Below are 13661 nucleotides of genomic sequence, written 5' to 3'. Positions count from 1 at the left end.
GCAGGCACTGGAAGACTGGAAAGCGATTCAAAATGCAAAGCTGGCAGACTACTCACCTGTCAAGATAATTTAGCACTTTACACTCTATCATGGAGATTATGGTTAACTTTACAATGTGAAAATTCCTTGTTTGCTGTAGTAAATCAACAGACCCAACATTTTTTGAATATTTATCATGTTTTCACTTTATACAAAACATTCTCTTTGATTCTAACATTGTCATGACATTAAGAAAGCATATGCCTAACTTAACTGATTCTGTTAATAAAGAGAAAGAAGGAAGAGAAAGAGAAAAAGGAGTAATGGTCTATTTAAAATAAATTTTTAAATTCTAAACTGCTTCATAAATGACTTGTCATCTTTGGAATATTTATTACCCCTATTTATAGTTGATTGTAAGTAAATCAGAATTGGAAGGCACTAGTCCTCTAAATGGGGTATTAAAAAAAAAGCTTTCAGAAAATAGTAAATCAAGACTCTCATGCACATAAAAAAATGAATGTAAAAGATTGTATTTTACTCATTTGTTATGAGGGAACCAAGCAGATATTATTATTGGTTCAAAGGAAAAATAAAAAAAAGCACAGAATTTATATGGAGTAAAGGAATGTCAAGATAATTTGCAAATGGGGACAAAACTGGATTTTTCAGAAAAGAGGAAATCAATTAAAATCACTACCAAACAGGGCAATATTTACATATCCATTAGTTACCTTTAACTGATAAGTAATTGCAAAGTAGTTCAAAGACAATGGTCGGGGCTAGAATTAATAACCTGGAAAGGTATGCTTATAGACAGTACATAGTTTTCTATTAAAACACACACAAAAATTCTATAGTAATTTCTTACCACTGTAGAATGTACAGAATGTAATAATTGGGTATCACAGGCTCCTCTTTGTACCATTTTGCTAAATGTCACTCAGTTTTGGATATTTTCAAAGAATACCAAATAATAATAAAATAATAATTAATAAAGTAACAATGTTTTAATGATTTACCCCTTCTTGTTTTCACTTTTATCACTACCCCCCATGGTCCAAACTTCAGTTTTAATTACTTCTTTCTCTACAGCATATGCAAAGGAAAACTAGGGGACAGATAGACAATTTGGTATGAAATCAGAAAGAGCAAATACATAAGCATGTAAGAAAATAGCAAAAATATATAGAGTTATGAATATGCTTTGTACTAAAAATATCCTACTTTGTGGAGGCGGGCTTTATCTAAATTAGTATTTACTAACTACAAAAAGAAAATGGTAAAAATTAAACAAGTGTTATTGGGAGTCAGTGAATCATTGCAAGCTGGCCATCTTGAACTAGGAGGAAATCCAATATTAAGTAAAACTAGATTGGTTTGGGTCTTGGTGTATTTAGTAGGTTGTTTGAATGTTTGTTTTGTTACACTATATGGACTCTAGGGAATCAGACTTTAACAGATCATTTCAAGGACAAAAACCAAAACCAAAACTAAAAAACTGAAGAAGAAAAAAAGAAAAAGAAACTGAATGGAAACTGGAATAATTTAGAAAAAGACCAAAACATATATGTAAAGAGTTCTGCGCAAGTTTTGTTTTATCATTTTGAAATGGAGATATTACTCTCATAAGAGTTGTATGACAAGCCACTGAATCCATTCCTCTGTCTGCAAATATCATCATTACTACTCATGCTATTGGATAGTGTACCTGGAAATGAAATGATAAATACTTGTCACAAAAGCTATATCCATAATAGACATTGCTAACAGAGCTCAGCATTCTTTACTACTCAGCTGAGATGTATTCTCAGAATATCATTTAGTGCAAAGCTCCGGGCAGCTTCTACCAATCTACTGGAGTTGTCAGGCAAGTTTAAACCTATTTGCCACCAGTGACTTAGGTTACCAATTATTGATTCTACAGCACAGAGATCATAAGCTAGCAGAACCAGTAGATCAAACACCTGACTGGGAAAGGATATGGGTTCTATTTTCTCTGTTTTCACAGATTGTTATTGGCTTCACATCACCATTGGTTTAGGGTTCATTTGGTAGTCCTAACAATTTTTACTGCTCCCGAGAAGTCCCTGTAGGGGTCTTTGAGTATTCTAGGAAAATTGAAATAACAAGAAGTCAAGTGATAGCAAGTGGGCAAATTTGACAATGTCAGCACCTATACTGTTTAGCATCTCACAGCAGGAGGAGGCCACCTCCTTTAAAACCACTCAGTTTCACATTTTGTATTTTCCCTTCATATCCATCTTTCTTTCAAACTGCAGTGAGACTCTGTCTGATGTTGCCAGATATTGCCACGTTAATTCCGCCCCTTGTAAACACTCTTCTGATAAATTCTCTCTTCAGCATGGTGCCTCATGGCTTATCTCCTAAACTGTGAGAAACACAGATATCTATCTTGATTCACTTGGTACCCACATTTGTATTGCACTTTCTTGATATTGTAGTATAGCAATTCAAAATGTAATTATGCTTTTGGTTCTAGAGCATAATTTTGGTTATGCTCATTTTCCGTTCTTACATTCCCCCACAATTATAGTCAGGTATCAATCTATGGACACATCATAAGATAAGGTCAGCCACAGGTATCATCCAAGCTGGATGACGTCAGTGACTTAAATGATATACGTTATTAGGCAATACTCATGTCATTAGCTTCCTTCCTATAAAGTAATTCCGTCATTTGATGTTTCTCTAGAGATTTGGTCTCAAGACCCTTTCTTACACTAGCAGTCCTTGGAGACCTAACACTCCTTCTTTCTTTCCATTTGTCTGGTCTTCCTTTCTCTTCATTCTTCAAACACTTAAAAGTATGTGGAAAGTGCTAGAACTCCTTCATAGAGGAAAAGATAAAGTATCAACCTCCAGAGCTTCTTAGTCCAGTGGAGAAAACAGATATCCAAGAAATAATTAGAAACAAAGCACTATGCTAAGTTTTGTTATAATACAAACTTTAAAATGCTATCTGGGGGCCAAGAAGAAGGAATGCTTAAAACATTTTGGATATGTCAGTGAAAACTTTGATCTCTTTCTTCATCTACACTATGATATTAAATTCCTAAAACATCATTATATGTTTGAGGGTATTTTGTATGTCTTTTCTCTTAATTTACCTCCAGCCCTCCTTTTTCTCCCTGTATTAACCTGTCTTTTATTTCCCATACTCTGATGTTTTGAATCTGGGGCCTTGCCGACCCTAAATGGACTGCCCTGGTCCAGGGCTAGCCAACTCAGAGATGAGAAACAACTCACTGGGTGTGTACTTTTCAAATACAAATCAACCAATCCAGAGCCTACGCCCCAGCCATCCCATCTATCAGGCTTTCACACTCAGAGCCTCTATCCATCCACCCTAAACACCCCAGGACTAGGTACCAAACAACTAAGAACAGCCCCTATCCACAGATCCCACTGACATTATTCAAATTAGCCAATCAGAAAACTGCTTACCCTGCTTGCCCACAACAAAGGCTTTTTCCCCCAGTTTCTTCTTCTTCCTCTACTCCCTAACCAACTCAGATGCTTTCCTGTGTGCTCTCTCCTCCATGGCTTGGCTCTCACCTCTTGGGAACTGTGAACAACAAACTATCTTTTCAATGGCAGTCATTTTCTAGCCTGTTGGTCTTACTAAACTTCAAGTTTTTATTAATACGCTATATTTTAAAACACTTCCTCTGTCCCATTCCCCCTTCCTCTCTTACTCCCTGCCCTCGCCATTTCACTTTGTTAGTACAGACGCTGATTTAAAATGTTATATTAAAAAAAAAAAAAATAGGCTCTCCCTTAACACACAAACATGCAATTCTTGTCAACCACTCCCCTTGTAAGAGTATTCTATTCTTTATACTGTTGGTAGAACAACAGAGAACTGATCTCTTTTGCAAAACACAGTTTTATATATACTGATAGAGTTAATGACTTTTCAACTTAATTGATTTAATTTTAAAAGAGAAATTCTATTTGATTAAGCAGCTGCTTTTTTAAAACTGAAAAACATCAATGAATCAAAAATCTTAGTCTATGAAAGTAGAGTATAGTACACACACACACACACACACACACACACACACACACACTCACACTAGGCATAAGTCATAGCTGGATATCAGAATGGAGTGAATGTGTTCAGTCCCTTTAAATGAAGCTGATTCCGAGATGAACTCCTGCCTCTCCCCATTGTAGAATTCTTGGCCTGGAAAATCAAGGTCTTAAGAAAAGAAAAAGATTGAAAACATTCATTTAGCTTCCATGTTAAGACATTAGCTAAGCACACCAAGTGTTTTATGCACAGAGAGCTGCAAATTGAAATGAGAAAATAAATAAATAAGCCAAAGAACTAAAACAACACATAAAAAAAAAAGACTGTGTCTTCTGAATTATACACAAAGATCCCCTCTGGATATCCCAGCCTGCTGGTATTGTAAAACAAATAGCCTAGCAATTGTGGAAAGAACCTATTAAGCCAAGAGAGTGTCTTACTACCCATGGGCATCAAAAGTTCAAGAGCCCTCAAGCTCCTCTAACAGTTCCTTAAAAAGAGCAATGAACCTGGAAGCTCCACTGGGGCAAAGGATTCCGGGAAGGATCAGATGCAAACAAAGGCAGCTATGCCCTTGCCCTCCCAGTGCCAGAGCTCATTAAGGTGTTTTATATTCAAGTGAAGTCAACAGGAAAATATCATCCCTCTTCACATGTGAAATGAAAAGAATGTGAATGATCACCAAGCATAAAAATAAAAAGAAGCCAAAAATAGATCGTTATGACCAAACGGCCATTTGCAACCTGAAAAATGCACTTGGCCATGTCTTATCCTGCAAAGCACACTAGGCAAAGAGAATTCATCATTGTGAAGTGTCAGTTCTCCGCTTCACCAAAGTGAGCCCTGGTCTGGATCTACAACTGAATATGCTGGGATTCAATTGTTCAGCCTGGAAGAGAAGAAAGAGAGTGGGCTTCACCCAAGTTTTAGTTCCCTTATTTACTAGAAATTTGTGGCTTTAGGCACATCATTTACTCCCCATTCCCCAGTTTCTTCACATGTAAAATGGGAACAAAAACTCCTCACTGCCTTCTTCACAGTATGTAAAAGTAGGTTGTAATCTGGTAGGTTCAATAGAACTGGTAATTTTCTTATATATGAAATTTATGAAAATCATTTAGATTATTTGGATTTAGAGGAGGAATGCATTATACTAAATACATCAAATAGATCACATTTCATATTTGTGTATAAGTAGCTATCGCAAGGCTAGGTAAACAAATAGTTCCTGATTTACTATCTAATGATCTACTCGTAGTTCTCATCCTAAGGTATCACAAAAGTGCACACTCGCTTACTGTATAGAGCATTAATAATGAACTCTAATAATTCTGATAGCTCTGTCAGTCATAAAGTAACAGTCATGCCAGAGCCTCATGAGAAAGGCATATCCAGTGAACACCCTAACCAGATAACTCCAGACTCAGGGTAGAATGTGACCATCTGGACGGTTTTATCGGACTGCAGATGGGTGCATCACACCCAGTCTTGAGCATAAAATCAGAACTCTCTGACAGCTCATCACTCAGGGCTCAACTGACCAGCTGACAGCCACATCTGCACTCATCCCAGACTGAGCGCTTGAAATCTTGCCTCCTGACGGTCTCACCAGCCCAGCCTGACACCTGAGGCTACGCACCCCAGCGACTCTCGCTGAACACTGGACTCTCTCTCTCATCCTTTCGTAAGACTGTTCACCATGTCTAACCCTACTGCTTGCAAACTTGTGTGACCCTCTTGTGTGATACTGCTCTACCTCGACCATTGGAGGCTATCCTCTGGCCAGAGCCTTGGTTAATACCTGTAGTAAACCAAATCAGTAGGACTAGACCCTTGGCTTTATTCTAATAAAGTCTGACATTGTGGAATGACACAAACATGTGTGAGACTGCTACTTTGATAACTACATCCTGCTCACGACACCCACCATAGCCCCGTTGACATATCTAAGGATTTCTTTTCTTTTACTATTCTCGTTCAGTGCTCTTATGATATCCACACCTGATACCCTTCAGCGGTCCAGTTTGGGTGAAACCCCTCAGCAGAGGCCAATGAAATTCAGCCACCAAATTGAGGAGATCAGTCTTGATGTGTTCTCTCAAACCAGGTGTCCACTGAGGATGGCTAAAACTGACCGTATCAAACTGTAGGTCTTAAATTATTACGATCTTTTGGAACTATAAGATAACTTAAACTTCATTATTGATCATTTGAGAACTGACTCACAATCTCATTCTTTTCAGAACACTGGTTCATCTTGACTCCTGAAAATGGTTTTGGGCTTCTGGATCCCAGTTTGTGAGGATAAGACTCTTGTCCTCCAAACCTCTCCTTTGGTTCCCACACAATGAGAGAACTTGCTTATATAGGACATTTTTGCTGTGGTTACAGTTATTGTTTACGACACAAGCAGTGTGCTTTTTAAAAAAAAATAAGGGATAAATCAAGTTCAGATTTTATAGTGTTATGGTCTAACATTAAGTTGGAAGAGCCAACTCTGCCCATCATATGCCCACTTTAGAGAGGAGAGAAAAGAAAAAACTGTGCATGGGGGGAAAGAGGGTCAGATGGGGAAGGGAGGTACAGCAAAACTCAGATCTCAACACATCTAGTGAACAAGTTAAGGTTGTATGTTTAAGGACTTAAGTGCACTAAGTTTCTCAAGTCTGTGCTCCAGTGCCCGCTCGGAGCTGATGTTATTCTTAAGTAAAATGAAACATTGCAAGCCCAAAGCAAAACGTGACAGAGTCACCAGCTGTGAGCCTAATGCTTACAGATTGAATTTGGGACCAAAACCATTATATAGTATGATTTATGACAATTCAAGAAAATAAGTTTTGACAAACAACAGTCTTATTAAAAACATAAGCAGATCCAAACAGGATCTCTTTCCTCAGTAGAATGCAAACATTCTACAATGGTTTCTCCCCTTTCCTAACCATCTCAACGTTTAGATTTGGTCAGAGTAGATAATGTTTTTCTTTACTAGGAACAAGCAGGGACTAAAGCAAATAGAATATATATATATATATATATATATATATATATATATATATATATATATATATATATATGATAGCTATTTGCTTCAGTCTTTTTGGAGACCACAGCTTCATTTTAACAGGTGCTAGGGGGAATGGTGAGGATTAAATGTTTTTTATTATTTTTTATTGTCCTTAGCTATGAAATATTTGCCAGTTTGGATAAATAAAGTATATTTAAGCAGCTGAGCTATATATGTTACCAAGCACATTTTTAAAAGAAACTATAAGTTGTCATTGCAATAATCTTGAACCTAGCGGTTAGTCTATATAGTAAAACTGAAAATGGATCCTGGAGTAATTATATGAACAATTGTGATAGTTTTCATCAATTATTTGGGTAGTTCATGTTTGGTAGACATGTATTTGGTATATTAAAACTTGTCCTGAGAGTGAAGAATTTGCTTGAAAATTGAACACAATTTTATTTATTGCCTACTATGATATTGCTACTGAGTGAAGCACTAGGAAGACAAAGATTTATAAGATGCTCCCTTTTTTCAAGTAGCTCAGAGTCTATTGGGTTATTTATATAAATCCTCCATTCCATATTTCATATATACCCAAGAGTAAATGCTTAGAGAAGTCATAGCAAATGTAATTTAAAGAAGTCTAGGAAGAGTTTTAATTGTTCATGACTGTGGATTAAAGAAAAGAAGGAAAATTTACTGCTGCACATAAAATTAAATACATGTATTCCTTTTTAAACATCTTGAGAAGACAGAAAAAAGTGTTTATTGCCATCTTCATTATATCAGTAATCTGAGTATGTCATTAAACAAATGAAGCCCTGTTTATATTTAAGAAGTGACTTAGAACTACTAGTTATGTTTGGAAAGGATCTATTTGTTCCATGTTGCCTAGACACATTTAGGACAATTGAAATTCAAAATATGCTTCCTAAATACATTTTAATTCATAACCTCCCACTGTCTTTATTCTGCAGTAGAAGTCCTATTAATTGTGGAGTTGTTTCAAGAATTGAAGAAACAGAAAACACAGTATTGGGGTATGTCTTTTTACCTTACTTCACTCGAATAATAAAATCCATACATATTTGAAATCCTAAAAAGTAAAACAAATGTACTACTTTAAAGGTAAAAAAATTAACACCTGAAATTAAAAATAAGAAGTAGGGTAGACTCATTGTCTGAAGAGTTATTTGATCCTTTACAATGTCAAGGATTGGCGTTGTAATGATTACTTATATGTAGTTTGAAGAGTAACAAAATGCCCACCCTTCCAACCAGCCAAAAGGTGTCATAAGATTACCAAGCTTCAGGTTGAAGCACTGGTCTAACATAAATGTATGTTACAGTTCATCTAATAATTAATGTTTTTAGTTGCCGTTAAAAAAAAATAAATAACAGTTGTATTTATCCCAGGAGGTACTAGGCCACAAGACAGGCAGGCTTTGAAAGAAGAAATGGTTCATGGCGTAGAGTAATAAGCTTGAAACATTTTGCTCATATACATCATCATGAAGATGTAATATTCAGCATATTGTAAGTGTTAATGTCTTAAAGTAATGGTATCACGCCTTTAAATGTATTCAATAGGATGTAAATAGCATAGTAATTTGATTCTCACCATCAACCATTTTAGGTTAATGTATAAACAATTTTATATTTTATTTGTACACCTCAAAATCATTTTTTCTTTTTATTTCTTCCACAAAATTTTATTATAATGTAATATTTATTTAAATTTGAAAGTTTTATTTAGTACCTATCACATTATATTTCTTTGCAACAACAATATATATTATTTTTCCTCTGACCTTAAGGCTCTATAATGTTATAAAAAATTTATCTGGATTGAGTTTTATCATTGTTAGTATACAATGATTCAAAACAAATAAATGCATTATCCATTTTACTCTTTCATCCAAAAATAGAATTGGAAAGGCTTTCCTCAAGGGGAGAAATAGAGATTACAGTGTTTTGATTAAAGGAGATATTCCAGACATAAATATTCCAAATTTACCCTTTATTTTGTGCCTTATTTTTTCCATCTTGGGGCAATGAAGCATAGTAAGATTCTGGATGGGTGAGATGGAAGGAGAAAAGAAATGTGAAAATGAAGAACTGATTGAGACCTCAGTAACAGACACCTTAGGCAAATCAATGTTAGGAAAGAGTACATATGGGAGTTGAAGTTCTGGAAACTGATTCACTTAACATTACCCATGCCAGACTATCCATAAGAGTCTTCATGTACTTCCAGGCGTAGGCATCCCTCAGCTTGAACTGCTGGCATAGGATACAACCCAGGAAAGCATTCTGGAATTTTTTTTTCTGGAAGTGATTGATATTAGTTGAAGAGCATGCTAAATACAAAATGATTCAGAAAGGAGAGAGGTACTGAACAAGAGGAGGGTTTACCAAAGAAAAACCCAACAATCATCGGAGTTTTGCCATGTTTGACCCTGATTGTCACTACTTTCCTGCATGTTTATTCATTTTGTACTCTTAAACAGGAAGCAAATGAGTTCTTTGCAGTCCTTGAGAAGAGAATGGGTGAGATGAGCTCAAATGTAAAAGGGGAAACATAAAATAAAGGAAAATTCTCCTCTTAGGGAAATACTCTGGGATATCTTGTTTAGAGAATCATTTATTAGATTTAATGTTTGCTGTGCTAGCCTTATTTTTTTCCAGCTAAAAGAAATACCAGAGGGCTTCAAGTGAATTATCATTTATCTTATGTCTTGTCACAACTAGACTTAATTATCTTTCTGTCAATTATTTTAAAACCACTTTGCCCTTCAGCCTTGTATGTAAGTTGTGTTGGCATGGTTACCCAACACATTATTTCAAGTGTATTGATCCTATAACTCTTCAAAGCAATACATTCCTCTTCCAATACCAGTCCAATCAAGGTTCAAAATTATAGACGATGATATCAGTTTCTCAGTATAGAAAATTCATTACCATGATGAGCTTTTGGAAACTAATGGCTAATTTCTCTAAATGGCTGTTAAAGATATAACAGAAAATATTAAAGAGGGAACATACAGGAGGCATCAAGACAGCTGAATTAATAGTGGATCAATGAATGTCTTTTATAAATATATCAACTTTCAAGACCAGCATCTCACAAAAGCCCTGGGCTAATTTCTACAGCAGATATTCCTTCAAGCAAGAAGTGCTAGGTGTGCTCATGCCTGACTCTACTCCTGCCCTGTGGTTACCCCTGCAATAAGGCTTTCTCTTTTTAGAAAAACAGGTCTCAGAGCATATTTTCTGGAAGAGGTATGTAAGGTAGGGAAATATAATTGTTGTCAGGATCAGATGTAAGATTAAACAAAACATGAAGAGAAGAAATGGTTCTATTCAACAAGACTGCACAGAAAAAGAAGAAAAAACAATGGGGAACAAATGGCTATCTCATTTCAGCTTGTTTGCATCTCAATTATTTTATGTGGACTAGTGCTTCCCATCTGGGAGTGGTTTTGTTCCACAGGGAACATTTGGCAATGTTTAAAGACATTCTTGTTTATCACAGTTTGGGAGAGAGGTTGCTACTGGCATCTAATGGGTAAAGACCAGAGATGCTGCTAAATATTCTGTAATGCATAGGACAGCTCCCACAAGGAAGAATTATCCAGCTCAAGATGTCAATATTGTTGAAACTGAAAAACTCTAATATAGAGGTTGAAGATGGGCAACTTGTCTTGCCTACATTGAGTTGTTTTGAAGATAAAAAGGAAAAGGATGTGAATGTTTTAGGAATCCATAAACTTATATAATTGATGATGTTATTATTACCATATTATTTATTCCCATTTCCTCTCAAATTTCTTCCCCTTACAAAGAGCCCAGTGCCTTCATATTCTACTCTTTTCAGGATAGCTCAGCTTCGTCATCCAGCTTCTTCTTCAGGTCTTTCTCTTCAGACCCTGGTCCTCCTTCCCTAATCCCCATGTTTCAGCAAAATATATTTATTAAATATTCCAGTTTCTCTGGATATTTTCAGATGATTGCGTTTTCTGAGAACCTACTTTGAATTGATGGTTCAAAATATAATTTTTGTTACTAGTTTAATATGTATCCAAATGAAATTTTTTAAATTACACATGAACAAAATTTAGATTTTTTTTTTTTTTTTTTTTTTTTTGCAGTGATTTTCTAAATGAGAGTGGTAGAATCCTAAGGTTCTAGGGAAGCACTATTATGGAAACAATGAGGGGACAAGAGAAAAAGTAGAACAGGCTTCTTCATAACTCTTCTACCTTCTTTTTAATTAAAACATCTCAACTTTTATTTTGAAATATCATAGTCTTTTGCAAGATTTAATTCAACAAGAGTTCTACTACTCAGTAAATAGCCCCCAAAGCCACTAATTTCATCTGTGTCCTTTTCATAAATAAAGAACCTGAGGTTCTGGGTGCCTTAGAGATAGAAAATAAGAGGCAAAAAATACAATAAATCACAGAATCAGGTTTTCTGACTCCAAGTTCTGTGACCTTTTCAATCTGCCATGTTGGCCCATAGATAATGATTGCATTTGAACAAGACGCTTTCATGACCTAATGCAAAAGAATGAGACATGTGAGATTTTGGAGCGTTTGAACAGAAGAAATGAAAGAGGCATTTTCAAGTAGAATTTTTAGCCCCTTCAAACAATATAGAGCCTACATCCATTGGCTCTGACAACATTCTGGATATGGAAGTCAAATCACCTGAATAAGGAATAAACCGATGCCCACTCATTCCTTCTTCTCTCCAGACCGTTCCCTATAGGAAGGCCACCCACGTTGGTCTTCACCATGTGTCCCCAGATCAGCCTGGTCATAAAAATTCACCTGGGGGAGTTCAATGTATAGCCACTAGGACTATGGCTCATAAGCAGAGCCAGAATCTCCAGGGCTATGTGTCCCAGAAATCTGTACTTTGGCATGGCAAACAATAGTACCACACATAATCAATCAGATTTTAAATCGGGAGAATGAAATACCTGATTTCATCAGTCTTTCACTGATATTGACATTGGTTCAATTAGAGTGGTTCTAGTAACATATAGCCACAGGCATTACCTTTAAAGGACAAATCTCCCCCTATGGAAACGTCCATGAAGCTGCCAGTGTGTCCTTCTCCACAGCTGGCTCAGTCCCAGCTGGAGCCGCAGGGCCCTGCAGACCAGTGTACATGCCACCGCCCTCCCTTTTGGCATTCTTCCTACCTAACTGAAAATCAATCATCACAAATGCTGAGCACTCACATCGCACTTTATATCTGCGCAATGTTTTACATTCATTTATAGAAGTCATTTCTGAAAACAACTTTCCAAGTTATGTTCCTATCACCATCCTTAGATGATATATGAAGAAACAGCCACGTGAAAGGTCTGGGTCACAGAGCAGGGACAAGGCTAATTCTATCTCTAGGCTCCTACTGCTTCCATCTAATCTACTCTACATTGCTCAGCTGGGTAGCTTCCATCTCCCCATCCAGGTGCACTCTCCTCTGCCAAAGGAGGCTCACCTATATCAACGATTCTCATCCCTCTGTCTTACATTTGAACTTGGCTATTGCAGAGCCCTAGAGAGAAATCCAAGAGTGGGAGGAGATGTCAGTTAGAGCATTTAGCTTCCCAGCTTTTTTTCTGAGGGGTCACATAAGAATGGTTGCAACCCCAGACCAGAAGTCATCACTCACTTCAAGTTCATGACTCTCCTTGAGATTGTAGCTATGGCCTTCTTTCCTTTCTCCTTTAGACATGAGTGGGAATGACTCCTCCTCCCTCCTTACTCATGGATGCTGTATTATTATTTTTGCCTTTTAATATGTTATAAAATATGCTATAAATGTTTTTGTAAACATTTGTAAATAGTTCTTTGTTATCCTCAAACTACCCTGAGTATGCTATCTCTTTCTTTCTTCCTGTCTTTCTTCTTCTTTTTGTTAAGATCCATTACCACATAGAGCATCTATTTCTTGCTGGGACCCTACTGACTCAATAATCAACATCCATCTAAGGTCACCATGATTGTTTTAAGTAATTGGATGTATGAATTCAAACTTATCAAATCATTAAAATTTGGGGGAAAAAATTAATGCATTCTTTTTAGAATTTTATGAAGGCTATAATGCTTTCACCTCAACGCTGATATGCACTCACACACACACACACACACACACACACACACACACACGCAGAATAATGGTTTCACAGAAGTCCTGAAGCCCATCTTAAGGATCCAGATTATGAGCAGAAACTTTAGAGATAGAGTTGAATATACCATCCTCAATTTATGAGACACCTGTCTTAACTGAAATAGTTATGAGTAGAAATGTGACTAGAAGTCAGACCTGCCGCTGGATTCCCAGTCTAACACTTTTTCTCTTCAGAGAACATAAATGTTAAGTGGAGATCACTGAGGGATTTATGTGAGCAGCATAACTTTCAGGTATATTTACATTTTTAAAGAATTAGTCTTTAAAAGGAAGGAGCTAACTAATTCATAAAAGAAGGTACACTTGTAAGCATTCTTTTACCAGAAATAGAACAGAGCTTGGAAGTAAGAGTATAAAAATTAGGAAAGCTGATATGTTATTTTCTGGCTCATTTTAGTGATCAGCAGA

The sequence above is a fragment of the Rhinolophus sinicus genome, linkage group LG09 (assembly GCF_036562045.2).
Source record: "Rhinolophus sinicus isolate RSC01 linkage group LG09, ASM3656204v1, whole genome shotgun sequence".
NCBI lineage: Eukaryota > Metazoa > Chordata > Mammalia > Chiroptera > Rhinolophidae > Rhinolophus > Rhinolophus sinicus.
The sequence above is the reverse complement of the archived record's forward strand: the minus strand, read 5'-3'. Positions refer to the sequence as shown.